The 13800-nt window shown below is 38.5% G+C and overlaps 1 protein-coding gene across 1 annotated transcript in view; it reads left to right on the forward strand.

The window, feature by feature from the left end:
* LOC116737165 (potassium voltage-gated channel subfamily A member 1) overlaps positions 1-6467 on the forward strand; it is a 35038-nt gene extending 28571 nt beyond the window's left edge. Inside the window, exon 2 of the mRNA XM_032590181.1 lies at positions 553-6467. The gene's annotated coding sequence lies outside the window, so the exon portion shown is untranslated. The remainder of the gene's footprint in view (positions 1-552) is intronic.
* Positions 6468-13800: the final 7333 nt, after the last annotated feature.

Genomic DNA, 13800 nt, shown 5'->3' on the forward strand with positions numbered 1-13800 from the left:
CAATATTCAACTTGTGCAGCAAATTCTGATTTGGGTTTATGTATGTACTTTGATTAGGACCTTTTCTCAAATCAGCCAAAATCATAAAATCAAAAGGACTTGATGGCCAACAAAATGTTCATTTACCTGCTCATCACTAAACTACGTATTCAGCACTTTAACAAATAACATAATTGGGAATTGTTAAGTCACATTCCATGGGAACTGCACCGTTACCTAGCAACCCTAGCCGAGTCCAGCTTGTTACCTAGCAACCCAAGCTGAGCTCCAGCACATTTGGTGAGATGTACAATGGCTGCTGGAAATGACAAGTGCTTTATTGTTGACTTACCATTCAGAAACCACTTTCTGCATTCTGGTTGGTTGTGCAGGGGGCTCCACTTCTGCTTTTCAAAAACAGCTCATTCTGGAAGGAACTCAAAATAGGCAGAAATGAGCAGACTAAAATTATCTAAGAATGATTTTGTGTAAATAAAATGTAATGAACATGTTTTGTGAGACCTGAAGGGGAAACTAAATCCTTGTGTTCCTCCGTGTTTCTTGTCTCCGCAGAGAGTCGAAGCCCTGCCCTCCGACCATCAGGGGAGTCGATCGGACCGCAGGAACAGAACCATCTGCTGCGCTTCCAGTCAGCATCAACAGTCCTGTTCTTGGAACTCTGTGCCTTCAACCAAAACTCATCCTGTGTTTTTGGGTTTTTACTTTTCCCTTGGAGCAGCTTTCGGATGATTTTATTTTTCTTCCTGACGGATGAAGGAGGGCCTGGGAATCGAGCTGCTGTCTGTCTGTGGAAACGAAGAAAAAAAAAAACAATCAAACACATCCAGGATTTTCATCTTTGGATCGTTTTAATGTGTTTCTTTTTTCTACAAATTGTGTCAGTGATTTACTTCCTATTGGAGGAAATCCCTCGCTGTGCAATATAAGTCCATATTTCTGTGAAGTTGTCATGTGGATGTAGAATCAGGACAAACATTTTGGTTTATTTTTGTAATAATGTTTTTCTGATTTCTATTTTTCTAAAACAATGTGAGACAGATGAAGGGGAAAAAAAGAACATTTTGAAGGAGAACGGATGCTTGGATGTGGTTTTTCCTCTAATATTCCCCTTTCCAAAGCCATCAGAGATGATGCATTCAGGGTCACACAGTCTGGGACGGACACATCAGCTCGTCTCAACTGGAGCTACTTTTTAGGTGATGTCTTCTGTAAATTCAGGCGCCTAAATCTGAAGTGTTTAGTATTCTCTACCTTTGTGTGGCCTGTTCTTCTTGCTGTCGTTTTGTACCTACATATCAATCAGGAAATGGGAAGTCAGAAAAAGGAACGAGAAAAGATGGAAAACACTCTGAGTTCTCAAACAGAGTCTAAAGTAAATGACAAAAAGCTTGAAGCTGAGTTTACACTGCATTTATTTTAATATTTCTTTTAGGTTTTTAACTAACTCAGAAGCTAACAAAAATATTTAAAAACATCCGTAGAAACCTCTGCCTCCACATGTTATTACTTTCCTGGAACTTCCATGTTGCTTTCATAAATCCTTAAAGTAATTTCCTGGAAGACGGTACTTTACAAAAACTTGAAGGTTACTTTCTTGAAACCCTAGACCTACATTTCAGTAATTAACATGTTACCTTATGATTCTTTAATAACTTAAGTGTTTTAAATTAGAAGATACTTTTCTTCTACTGTGCTTTCTAGTAATATTCAATTGCATTTCATCAAAAGCTACTATTCTAAAACTTGGGGGTTTCTGCCCTGAACTTGCAAGTTACTTTTCAGTAACATGTCATTTTCTTTAAGGTAACATGTAAGTTACGGGAAAATATCATGTAAGCAGCAGGTAAAAAACAAATAAATAGCCCATTAAGTACATTCTGAGTCGCTGGAACATGCCCTTAAAGTTCTAGAAAGTTAAGAGAACGTAACATGAAATCCTGGCTGTTCCCTTTAAGATACGGTAAAGTAATCAACATTCCCATGATAAATAACCTAAAAATCCCAATTAAAGTAGCCTGAAAGTGTCAGGAAAGTAATAAGTAAATTCTTGAAATCTGTAGAAAGCACCATTTAAGATTCAAGGAAATAAGCAGTGGTGGGCATTTAGCTTATTTGAAATTGTTTGGCAAATTTAGTTTCCTCTAAATTCTAAAGAGCTAATTTACTTGGTTGTTTAAGTGAACTTTCAGTTGAATAAACTGAATTGACATATGTCTTGATGTTTTGGTTATCGACTGTTAAGAATTCTCCAAGTAGTTAGACGTTTATATTCATGCTTTTATTTTGAAGTGAGTGAAGACTGTTTATACAACAGTTCCATTTCCTCTCCTCATGTTCTCCATCTGTGATGCGGTGCAGCAGTTGAGGTTTATTCTGTACCCAGAATGCACCATAAACACTTTAAAATCTACTGATGTCCTGCATGTTTTTTGACCGAAGTCCTACAGTCAAGTTAGCAACAACTATAAAATTTAAAACATGAGTGAAATATCTGCCCCAAAGAATCACTTTCAGAAGTGAAACCGGATAAGTAAGTGTGCAAAAACAAATTTGTCCCAACAGAGGGGGATAACATATGTCAACATGTTAACATGGTTGAATTTAGCGCTAGCATTAGCTTCTGCTAAATACTATTGGTAGTGCTTCAACATTAGCAGAACTAATGTTTATGATTATTGCTTTAAGTTTAGTGCCATATGGTTGTATGAACAAAAGTTCTTGTACTGGAGTGTTTTTTTTTTCATTTTCTGCTTCAATAGTTATGCTAGCAGTTTACATTTTGATCAGATGCAGATTAACATGCAAAGACAGTGAAGGCGGGGCATGTAAAACATCTGTGCGAATAGCCCACCGCTATGTGGGTCATGTTTCTGCTCATAATGGAACAATACTCGAACTTTATTCAGATAATCTGTAACACGTCTTCCACAGAATGGAAGAAAGGAAGCTTTTTAATCTATTACAACACAATGGAGAAAATGAGGTTTAATTGGCAGCTAACATTATTTTAAAAATCCAAGCAATTTTCATTAAAAGGGCTCTGTTTGAGAATTTCCTCCTGTTCTGTTACTTGTCTTCTGTTTTCTGCACTTATAAACTGTGCTCCATGTCTCCTTGATGCTGCTATCCATGTCCTGTGTAGATTGATGTTCAGCCTAAGTCCTGGCACAACATCCTCTGTTAGCGCTCCTGCTATGTTTTTACTGGATCCTTTGATTTGATCATGAAATCAAATCAATCGATCCATGGTAATTCTGGTTCAGTTTATGGCTCCAGTAAAGCAAATTCAGAGATGTATATTTATTTTTTGCGTAGTATTTTCGGTTTACAAGCAAAGATATCCCTTTGGCACCAAGTGTACATGGGCATTAAAATGTACAGTAATTTAGTAAATTGCTGTAGGACCTTAAGAATTATATGGATTATAAGCACGAACATCCATTAACTCAGGGGCCAATGTAATATTATTCTCAGTCAGGGCATAAGTTAGAAAAAAGCCAAATATATTCAAAACATTCAACATTTTATGTGCTATAAACAAACTTTCATCAACATCCAACTTTGAGGAGTTTTTATTATCTTGTTTTCTTAAGAATATGAAAAGATAGTTTAAAAGCCACCAATTGAGACTGATGCTAATGTGCAAAGGCAAAAACCTCAAAGGACTCGAGAGACCTTGGAGGTCCTAAAGAGATAACTCTGATTACAGAGATTCAGAAACAGGACAAACCAGAAGCCTGGTCCTCTAAAAGCTGGATCCTCTGTAGGCCCAGTCCTTCGTCATGTGGATATATACATGAGCTGCGTGCATATTTCATGTAGAATATATTCAATCTATCACCACCTAAATCTGACTGTGACTGAAGTATGAGGTGCTCCACCAAACCGGTTCTTTCTTAGCACCAGTGGTTTTTAAGTTCCCACCTTGTCTGTCACTGTGGCATTGGTTTAATACCAGCTTTCTAAAGACCGTTCACAAACAGAACACAAAACAGTGGCAATCAAAATGATGAAAAATCATGGACTGTTTCTCAATAATAATGAGGTATCTGGTGTTAAAAAAACACAGTTAACTGAGTCACAACTCAGGAACTTCATCCTCCAAAAGACTGACCCTTCAAGGGAATTGCCATCGAAAAGATTATTCCTTTCAACGATTAGTCCTCTCAACGAACAGGTCTATTTAGTGACAGGTTCTCCGCATCCAGGGTTTTAAGTCCAAGGTTTGGCAAAGGAACCTAGGCTTTCAAAGTCAAAGCCCAGAAAAAGATGTTACGTTTTAAAGATGATTTCTCCATAAGCCCGGCCCTCTAAAGGTTGGATCCCCTAAAGGGCCAGTCCATTGTCACGTGGCTTTATCTTTGAGCTGTATTACCTTGACATAGAGAACATACTGTAAGTTACTATATATCACTGCCTAATTCATGCTGAGACCTGTGTATTTTAGGAAATTAGGGGGTTTTCACAAACTGCTACAACTGCTTTCCATTTGACAAATTCTTCAAAGGTCTTGCCCAAAAGATGATGCCTGCAAAAGCTGAGCCCTCCTAAAGACGAGTCCATCAAACATTGTGCCAAGAAAATAGCAGACTATCCAGTTCCACAGTACTATGAAGAAAATGTCCCCTGAAGACAGACACTCAAAAAAATAGGTTTTTTGAAAGTTGATTCCTTAAAAGGCTTGGTTCAGGTATTTAACCTTCAAAAGACTAGTTCCTCAAAAGATGATTCCAGATCCTCTGAAAAAGGATTCTTTCAAAGACCCGATCCTTCAGATGACAGATCCTCCAACAGATAGGTTCCCAACCCAAAGATATTTCCAAACGCTTGGAAGTTTTCTGAAGGATGGGTCTTTCTTTGTTAAGATGTCCTGTCTTTGGCAAGTCAGGGATACCATATATAGAAGGTAGTTGTCTCTTTTGTCAGGGAAAATTTGCTCTACACATAGAATATCCTAAGATGGCATTTTAATTGCATGATTAAACGTAAGAAAATCCAGACTGCATCAAGCATCAAGGAGGGCCACCAATCACAACGATGTGATAGTAACCTGTGTAATCTAGTAATATGGCTTTCAACCATCTGGATTATATTTGTGTCTGTCCGTGTATGTGAGTGGGTGGGTCAGTGTATGTGTACAAATAATTTGTGTTGAGATGGTGTATGTGAACGTGCCATCTGAACTCAAACGATCAGGCCAGGAAGGGTACATTACTGTCCCCCCTGGTGAGCTAGCCCCTAAGAGGTCAAGAGGGAGGGATGTCCACCAGTGACCATGGCTGGCCTGTCACATTCTCTGGAGCCATAGCCCACCCAGCAAGAGCCCACCACTATGGCTGTGATCCACACAAGGAAGTCCTCCCAGCCTCAATGGTACTGTCAGAGATCTCAGGCCACCCTACATCCCCACCCAACACCAAATCAGCATAGGCCTGTCACATGGGCAGGATGTGGAAAGGATGTCCAAGGTGCAATAAAATTGGGGTTGTGGCTGAGGTGTGTGAGACTCCACTACTTGGTGACTTCAGAGTCTCCCCAATCGCAAAGCCCTGAGTGTCTGTAGTATACTAAAACTGAGTTCAAACATTGTAGAGAGGAAAGCACTCTACCAATGCTTTCAAGATCCATCTTCCCACAAAGATCCTTCTAAAGTGTGGTATTGAGAGAAGGTGCTGGTACGAGTCCCATTGGGAGATGGGTCCTTCAAAAGATATATCCTCCTACTGACACCCCCTCCATGAAATGAGTTATTAAAAGGACAAAAAGTCATAACCCTGTCCTGTGAATAACTGATTCAACAAACATTAAGCTCTGTGAGGGGTTGTGTGTCTGAAGACATTCGAGAGCTAATAGCCAGTTGTACGTTAAACTGGTGATTTGCTTTTGGTGCAAAATCTCCTTAGTGGGCTATGCTTTTATTTCATTGTTGATCGTTTGATCCCTGGCTCATCACCCAAATATTTTAGTTTGGGTGATGTCCATCAACAGCTGTTGGAAAAATCTGCTTCACTGCACACATTTTTCTGTCGTCATACTAAAATAAACCTTAAGAGGTACAAACAGCAGAATCTGCTAACTTGGCTGCTTCAAATGATATATTTTCAGTTTGTAGACTCACCTGCTCAGTGTAGATTTCCTTCTGCATGAACTTATGTGGATCCGTCCTCAACGTTCAGGTCCACCTGAAGACATTGTGTTCAGCCTTCAGTCGTTTTTCATCTTCCTAGTGGAGTCGGCAAACTGCAGACCTCCAGGTACCTTCACTGACAACATCCCTCCTGAAAACAAAGCTGCCAAACTTCTCTGAAGAAGCCAAACGTCTCTGTGTGTATCAGTGGTTTTACGTGTTTCACATCATCCTGTTAATGTTTCATCGTGTTTTTAACTGCAACAATCCTGTTTGTTACGTTGTTGGTCATATATGCAGAAGAGTTATCAAATAAACTGAAATAAACTCTTAAGACTCACTGAGAGTGAGCTTCTTTATTCCGCCACCAGATGGCGATATGATTTATTTAAAATCAGGCTCCAGAAGAAAATAACTTTTAAAAGCGCTTTAACTCAGCATCTATAAACAAAGAGAATCTTGTGCTATTTGTGTCAGACTCATTCAGTTGAGCAAATATATTTTTTGTCTTTGAGTAACTGATTAAACCCACCAAGTGACACGTTTCTGTTTTTCTGTAATGGGTTTGTTGATTTGGTTTTCTATAATACATCTCATGAAGCTGGTAAATAGAACAAATATAAAGTAAATAATCATATTTAGTAGTTGATGGACGCTGCAGTTTATTTCTTGGGTATAGTGATTATGAAACGTACAACTTGAATTGCTTATTTTATTGTGCATTATGTAAAACCTTGACAGATGCAACAGTTTTTCAGGGTAAAATGGGATAATAAGATCAGACAAACTATGATTATTGTAAAGATTTACAGAAAATATTTATGGGTTTAAATCCAAAATGATTAAAGAGCAAAGAGAAAATCAACGGTGATTTCATGATGTCTGTCTGGTCAGGTAGTAGTGGGCGAGTTTGTGATGTCACTCCTCAGACACTTTAGGTCCTTTCGCTGCAATGAGTCCATCTCCAATAGACTTAAGTTTTTTACCGAGCCAATCTTTACGGCAAAATTTGAAGGGACATTTTATCTTGACATTGCCACTCCTGGAAGAAGAACACATCCAGAATCAGTGTTATTCTCTGTACTAAAAAGTATATGCTATGTAAATTCAAAGAAACTTTAATCAGAAGCAATTTCCTTATGTCAGGTTATCTTCTAGTTGTGTAATTTAAGATAATCCTGATGAATCAACTCAATAATTCCTCTCCAATTTACAGAATCTACTAAAATGTATATGAAAATGACATAAATCATATCAGAAAACCAATCACAATCTGAGCAAAGAGAGAAAGTACTCACAATGCCCTTCACCAATTACGTTTTGATTTATTCATTTGAATATTGCAAAGAGCTCCAGTTTCTAACTCAAGCAGGTCATGGTTAGAATCGGGATCAAAACATTCTCAGATATACATATATTAGGATGGTGTATTTTTTTTTTCCCTTTCGTAAAGATTTATTGATACCCACACAGTTAAACATTGCAGCACAACATACAAGTTAATCATTTTTCTTAAAAAAAATTTTTTTTAATAAAATTAAACTGAAAGAAAATAAGGACATTAAACCTTTCTGTATGTATTAGGCTGGTGTGTTACAGAAACTTAAAGATGCCTCACTGGCCTTTAGTAGTGGTGAGCTAGATTCTGTTCTTTGATAAATCTAAATTTAAACTAATAAAGATCAAATGTTGAGTACCTCAAGGCACTGTTCTCGAATCACTCCAAAAATACAGATGTAGATGAAACACAACTGTTAATTTTTTGCCAACCTCATAACCAAAACTCAAAGAAAAAATACCTTGGTGTAGAAATGAACTTAAAACTAAGTTTTAGGAGCAAATGTTTTGATTACAGTCATAAAAACCTCCATAACGTTGACATGACTCACCCGGGGGAGTTTGCAATATTTGGAGAATGGTGAGGAATCTCAGGGAAGTTCCTGTCGTCCTCCACGAGGTTGGATTCACTGCAGACAGAAAACATCATCAACAACAACAAAAGCCTTATCTCATCTGTCAGAGCAGCAGAACTCCAGAGATAAAGTGAGGCTGATTGAGGTTGAATCTCACCTTACGTCCCCAGGTGGACCAAAAATAGGACCAGCGGATGTAAAAGTAGCCATCATCATCATCATCATCATTATGATTAACAGCATCATGGTGGGAAGTAGAACGGCACTCTGATGCAGCTCCAACCAACTGAAGAGATTTATACTCCCTCTGGCTGATCTGAGGTCAGTTTTGTGTTGTTCATGTGTAACTCTTATAGGCAGGGCCAGAGCTTCAGGGGGGCCTGGGAGGGCGACACGCCCCCGGCCCGGGCCTAGAGGATAGGAAGGAGGATAGGACTTCAGGGATCCAAGCCACTGTTGTGATTGACAAGAAGTGAAGAAAGCGAGCCCTCTCCTGATGAGCACGGTGTATATAGGGGTTATATAGGTTAGGATTTGGGTTATTAGAGTTATTGTAGATTGTAATGGCTGTAGGCATATATCGGACTGTCTGCTAGTATGAAAGATCTCTTGTAGCAGTCTGTAATACAATAAATCTGAGGAAGCCTCTAACTGAAGATGCTCCGCCTTCCCAAGACAGTCTCATGAAGAGGATGTTCAGGGTTGTCCATAATTTTCTTGATCCTATGAAGAATCCTTCTTTGCATAATCATCGCCAGAGGTTCCACCGTCGTTCCGAGAACAGAACCAGCCTTCTTTATCAGGCTGTTGGGCTTTTTTGTACAGTACAAACTGTTCTGACTGAGAACAGCTTCTACTTTCTGATACTATGTATCAGAGGTTGTTTTTCAGTGTTAATACGCCACCAACATCCTGTTGAAACCAGTTAAAACCGGTTCTGTACGTGACAAATGGCGGCACCGCACTAGAGGGTACGCCAAAAAATTTATTTCTTATGCATTTTCTGAATTTACTAGTAATAACTGTTGCTATGTGCAAATGATCATCTCCAGAGGTTTCACAGTCGTCCCCAGAATAGAACCAGCCTTCTTTATCAGGCTGTTGAGCCTTTTCACGTCCCTGGCTCTGATGCTGCTGCCCCAACAGATGACAGCAGAACAGATGATTCTCTCAACAACCGACTTATAGAAGATCTGTAGCATCTTGCTGCAAACCTTGAAGGATCTTAGCTTCCTCAAGAAGTCCAGTCTGCTCTGTACCTTCTTATAGACGGCTTCATTGTTGCATGTCCAGTCCAGTCTGTTGTCCAAATGAACACTGAGGTATTTATATTCCTTAACCACCTAGATTTCTCCCATGATGGAAATTTGATTTAATCTAATCCTGTTCCTCCTGAAATTGACAATCATCTCCTTTGTTTAGTTTACATTTAAGATGAGACGATTGTTCCCACACCATGACACAAAGCGGTCCACCAGCTCTTTGTACTCAGCCTCTTGTCCATCTCTGATACACCCAACAACTGTAGAGTCATCTGAGTGTTTCTGAACATGATTTGGACTGTAAGTCCGATGTGTACAGAGTGAAAAGGAATGGTGAGAATACAGTCCCCTGTGGTGTTCCTGTGTTGCTGACCACCTGGTTAGACACACACAGTCCTTCTTCAATATCACAGACTGTGGTCTGTTTGTGAGGTAGTCAGGCGATTGTTGAGGCCTCCACTTGTGTCTTCTGGAGTTTCTCACAGAGCAAATTAGGCTGAATTGTATTAAATGCACTGGAGAAATCACATAACATGATCCTAACAGTGCTGCCTGCCTTGTCCAAATGGCAATGGGTTTGTTGAAGCAGGTGTATGATGACATCTTCAACTCCAACTTCACAGTGATAAGCAAACTGCAGGAGGTCTTGATATATCCTTGTCTGCTAATTCAGGCGGGCCAACAGGAGTCTCTCCAAGACCTTCATGATGTGGGCTATCAGGTCAAAGGGTCATTGATGGCTGGTAGGTATGTTTTCTTTTGTAGAGGACCAGGCAGGATGTCTTCCATAACAGTGGAACCTTCTCTCAGGTCAGACTAATGTTGAAGAGGTGATGCAGAATCACACAGAGCCTTCAGGATTCTGGGCTGACACTATCTGGACCTCTAACCTTGTTACTGTTCAGTCTCTTCAACTGCCTCTTCTCCCGACTTCTAGATACAGAAAAGTTTTAGAACAAACTGTTCTGAGAACAGCTTCTACTTTCTGATACTATGTATCAGAGGTTGTTTTTCAGTGTTAATACGCCACCAACATCCTGTTGAAACCAGTTAAAACCGGTTCTGTACGTGACAAATGGCGGCACCGAACTAGAGGGTATGCCAAAAAAATTGATTTCTTATGCATTTTCTAAATTTCCTAGTAACAACTGTTGCTATGTGCAAATAATATGATCAATAACTGATCACACCTCAAAAAGTCGCCACTTTCTGTCACTAACATTTGGCTTTTATTGCATCGTTTTTAATTTATTTTGTTAAATTTCCTGATAGGAATTTTGATTTATTGTTTCCACAATAATGTTTAAAGCCAATCAAAACTGTAATTATTGTCGGGATTGTTTGGTTTACTATTTTCTCCACTGTGTTCAATATAAATGAGTGTTTTGAGAGAAGGCCTTTGTTTTCTTTTACCAAAGTTTCTGTAGACTGAATTCCAGACTACCACGCAAGTCTTGAAATTCTTTATGCAATAATTCGATCAATGAAAGTCTGTTTTCATTGACAATTTAGACATTTTTTGTTCAATAGACAATAAGATGACACTCATCTCTCAAAGTCTGGGATTGGATGACAATGTGGGTGAGTTATCCGCGCTACTTGGTGTTCCTGGGCGGGTTCTTTTAGAGGTTTGAGTTGGAGTGCTTGGTGTGTTCTTGTTTTTCTTAATGGTGCAGATCCGATCGAAGCAGTTGTCAATAAATTCCTCTAAAGCTTCCAGAACTTTGGAAAAGTACTAATCCACAAAGAAAAGCTATGCATCTTTTAAAGTTGAATTGCTGGCGACTGGGCCTGTGTGGCAACAGGAAGCTGGTGGTAATAGCTGATACATCGAGGAATCGCAGATTTAATGGATAACCCGGGGTTAGTATTTTTCCACATCGAGAGATTACAGTTGAGTTTGTTGTAGATATTCCAGCCACGCTGTTGCATACCAGCATGGGCCCCTGCTGCTCCTCTAAGCTGTGATCTATGTGGATCCGTCCTCAACGTTCAGGTCCACCTGAAGACATTGTGTTCGGCCTTCAGTCGTTTTTCATCTTCCTAGTGGAGTCGGCAAACTGCAGACCTCCAGGTACCTTCACTGACAACATCCCTCCTGAAAACAAAGCTGCCAAACTTCTCTGAAGAAGCCAAACGTCTCTGTGTGTATCAGTGGTTTTACGTGTTTCACATCATCCTGTTAATGTTTCATCGTGTTTTTAACTGCAACAATCCTGTTTGTTACGTTGTTGGTCATATATGCAGAAGAGTTATCAAATAAACTGAAATAAACTCTTAAAGCTGTTCCTCAAAATGTTTCATCCATGTAAAATGGGTATTTTCGAAATTAAAAAAAACCCTTCAAAGATATTACTCTAATCAATTTCACCACTAGATGTCACTGTTTCATCAATGTCTGGAATTTCAAAATGGAAGGTCCACTTATAAAGTCAAAATTGTCATTTTTGAGGGGGAAATATCTGAATACATTCAATAATTACATCTTATGGGATTAAAAATATATATTTATGTTAGATAGGTAAAAGGACAAGTTAGAGGAATGTGTTTATTTTGATATTCTAATACTGTAATAAATACTTAATCGCCCCTCAAATCTAGAAAACTACAACTGGTTTTATTTTTATTTTTTATTATTATTATTATTATTATTTTTGCTGCTGAAAGGAACTTGGCTCACAAATCTTTTGGCTCTTCTTGGTAATTTAATCTGTATTTCAGCACAGAAAGGATGTAAAAATGCTAAATAAAATTTAACAACAAATATTTGACAAAGTTTTTATAAACTACATTGTTTAAAATGCAGTTTTAAACACATATATTTATTACAGTGTGTTTCATTATTACAGTGTGATGATATGGTGTTTCAGCATCTGAATAATTTATGTAACTAAATAAGCACAAGAAAATTGTAACTAAGCAAATATTTTCCACGGCAATGCCAATAAAACTATTTTATTTTCCACATAAAATAGTTTATTATGACTTGCAAAGTGATTCGTAGAGTTAAATGATTAAAATAATCTGTTATGATATTTTTTATAAACTATATTCTTTAAAATGTAACATACATATAAATGTATTTATGTGACCAAAAAACCCCAAAATTTGTAACTCAGCAAATATGTTTTTACATATAGGAGACGCATCTCTGAGGTCTTTGCTGGATTTTCTTGATTATCTGATTTTGCAGCTGCTGTTTGAATGATACTGTATTTTTTAGGCTTTATATTTCTTCTCTTGTCCACCTTGTTTCAATTCAAGTCTAGTTTTTAGGAAGCTAAAAATGAGAAAATTAGAGGTGAAAAAGCACCAAAATTATGAAACTAACACACTTGACACCAAAGATGATTGTTGTAAACCATAACATGCCATTCTGCTAAAGAAATAAACAGTTTACAATATAATATATGTTACTTATGTATAAATGGTATTGAATAAACGGATGTTTTCTTGAGTATTTGAAATATTACAGTATCAGTGTTTGAATTCAAAGGAAACCATGGCAACGTGACATCACCGTAGTGCAGTGTAGTGTAATGTCACAATGTGTGACATCACACTACCGTGTCATAGGCAGAATTTTGTGACATCAAACCTTTATTTAGGCTTGTCATATTGATCAACCTTTGTCACAACCGCATAGCAGCCGTTCGCGACACATTCACCTGGGAGTTCCTTTCGACACTCAAAAGAAGTTCAACTTTGCTTGATACTCAACGGACACTGAGCTTGTGTGAAATCTTTACAGAATCTAGTAGAAAACTGATTTATCTCTGACTGAAAGAAGGATGTTGTCAAACCAGCTTATCATTAAGATAGATACACCCAACAATGTTGTTGTGAGGGAAGTTGAGCCACAGACGACGATGCATAGCGAGAAAAAGAAGGTGCCCTTCAAGATGTGTTTAGCAGAACATGAACATAGTTTGGATGACATTACTGGAAAGTTTTACGATTCACTCATCATTGAACCCATCGATGCAACACAGGAGACTGTGGATGACGAAGGAAAGAACGGACCACCTGAGAGGAAGAAGAAGGAGGAGCCGCTACCACTGAAGGTCTGGGTGGAGCTACGCGCTCCTATTGATCAACATATTTCAATTAAAATCACCGAAATGCAGGACGCCTTACAGATCACCATAAAGGAAATTATCCCTGAAACACAAGAGGAAGTGGCTCAAACACAGGAGGAACAATCGATGCAGGATGTTAAGACCTCACAAGAAGATTTCCCTCCATCGGTTGGTAAGATTTCATCCACTGAAAATGCAGATGAAAAATATGATAGTACTGTTCTGAAAAAACAAGACGATCTGACAGACTGCTTAGAACAGGAGGCTCATACCAGGGAAACTGTCTTCCATACTCAACTGGATATGGAAAATGAATCCATGTATGAAGCACCAGAGACAGACAATGAGCCAGGAGAGAAAGAGCCATTGACCTGTGAGGATATGAATAATACACCACCGTCTTTAACTGTGTCTGAACC

Source organism: Xiphophorus hellerii, chromosome 17 (genome assembly GCF_003331165.1).
Source record: "Xiphophorus hellerii strain 12219 chromosome 17, Xiphophorus_hellerii-4.1, whole genome shotgun sequence".
Classification (NCBI taxonomy): Eukaryota; Metazoa; Chordata; class Actinopteri; order Cyprinodontiformes; family Poeciliidae; genus Xiphophorus; species Xiphophorus hellerii.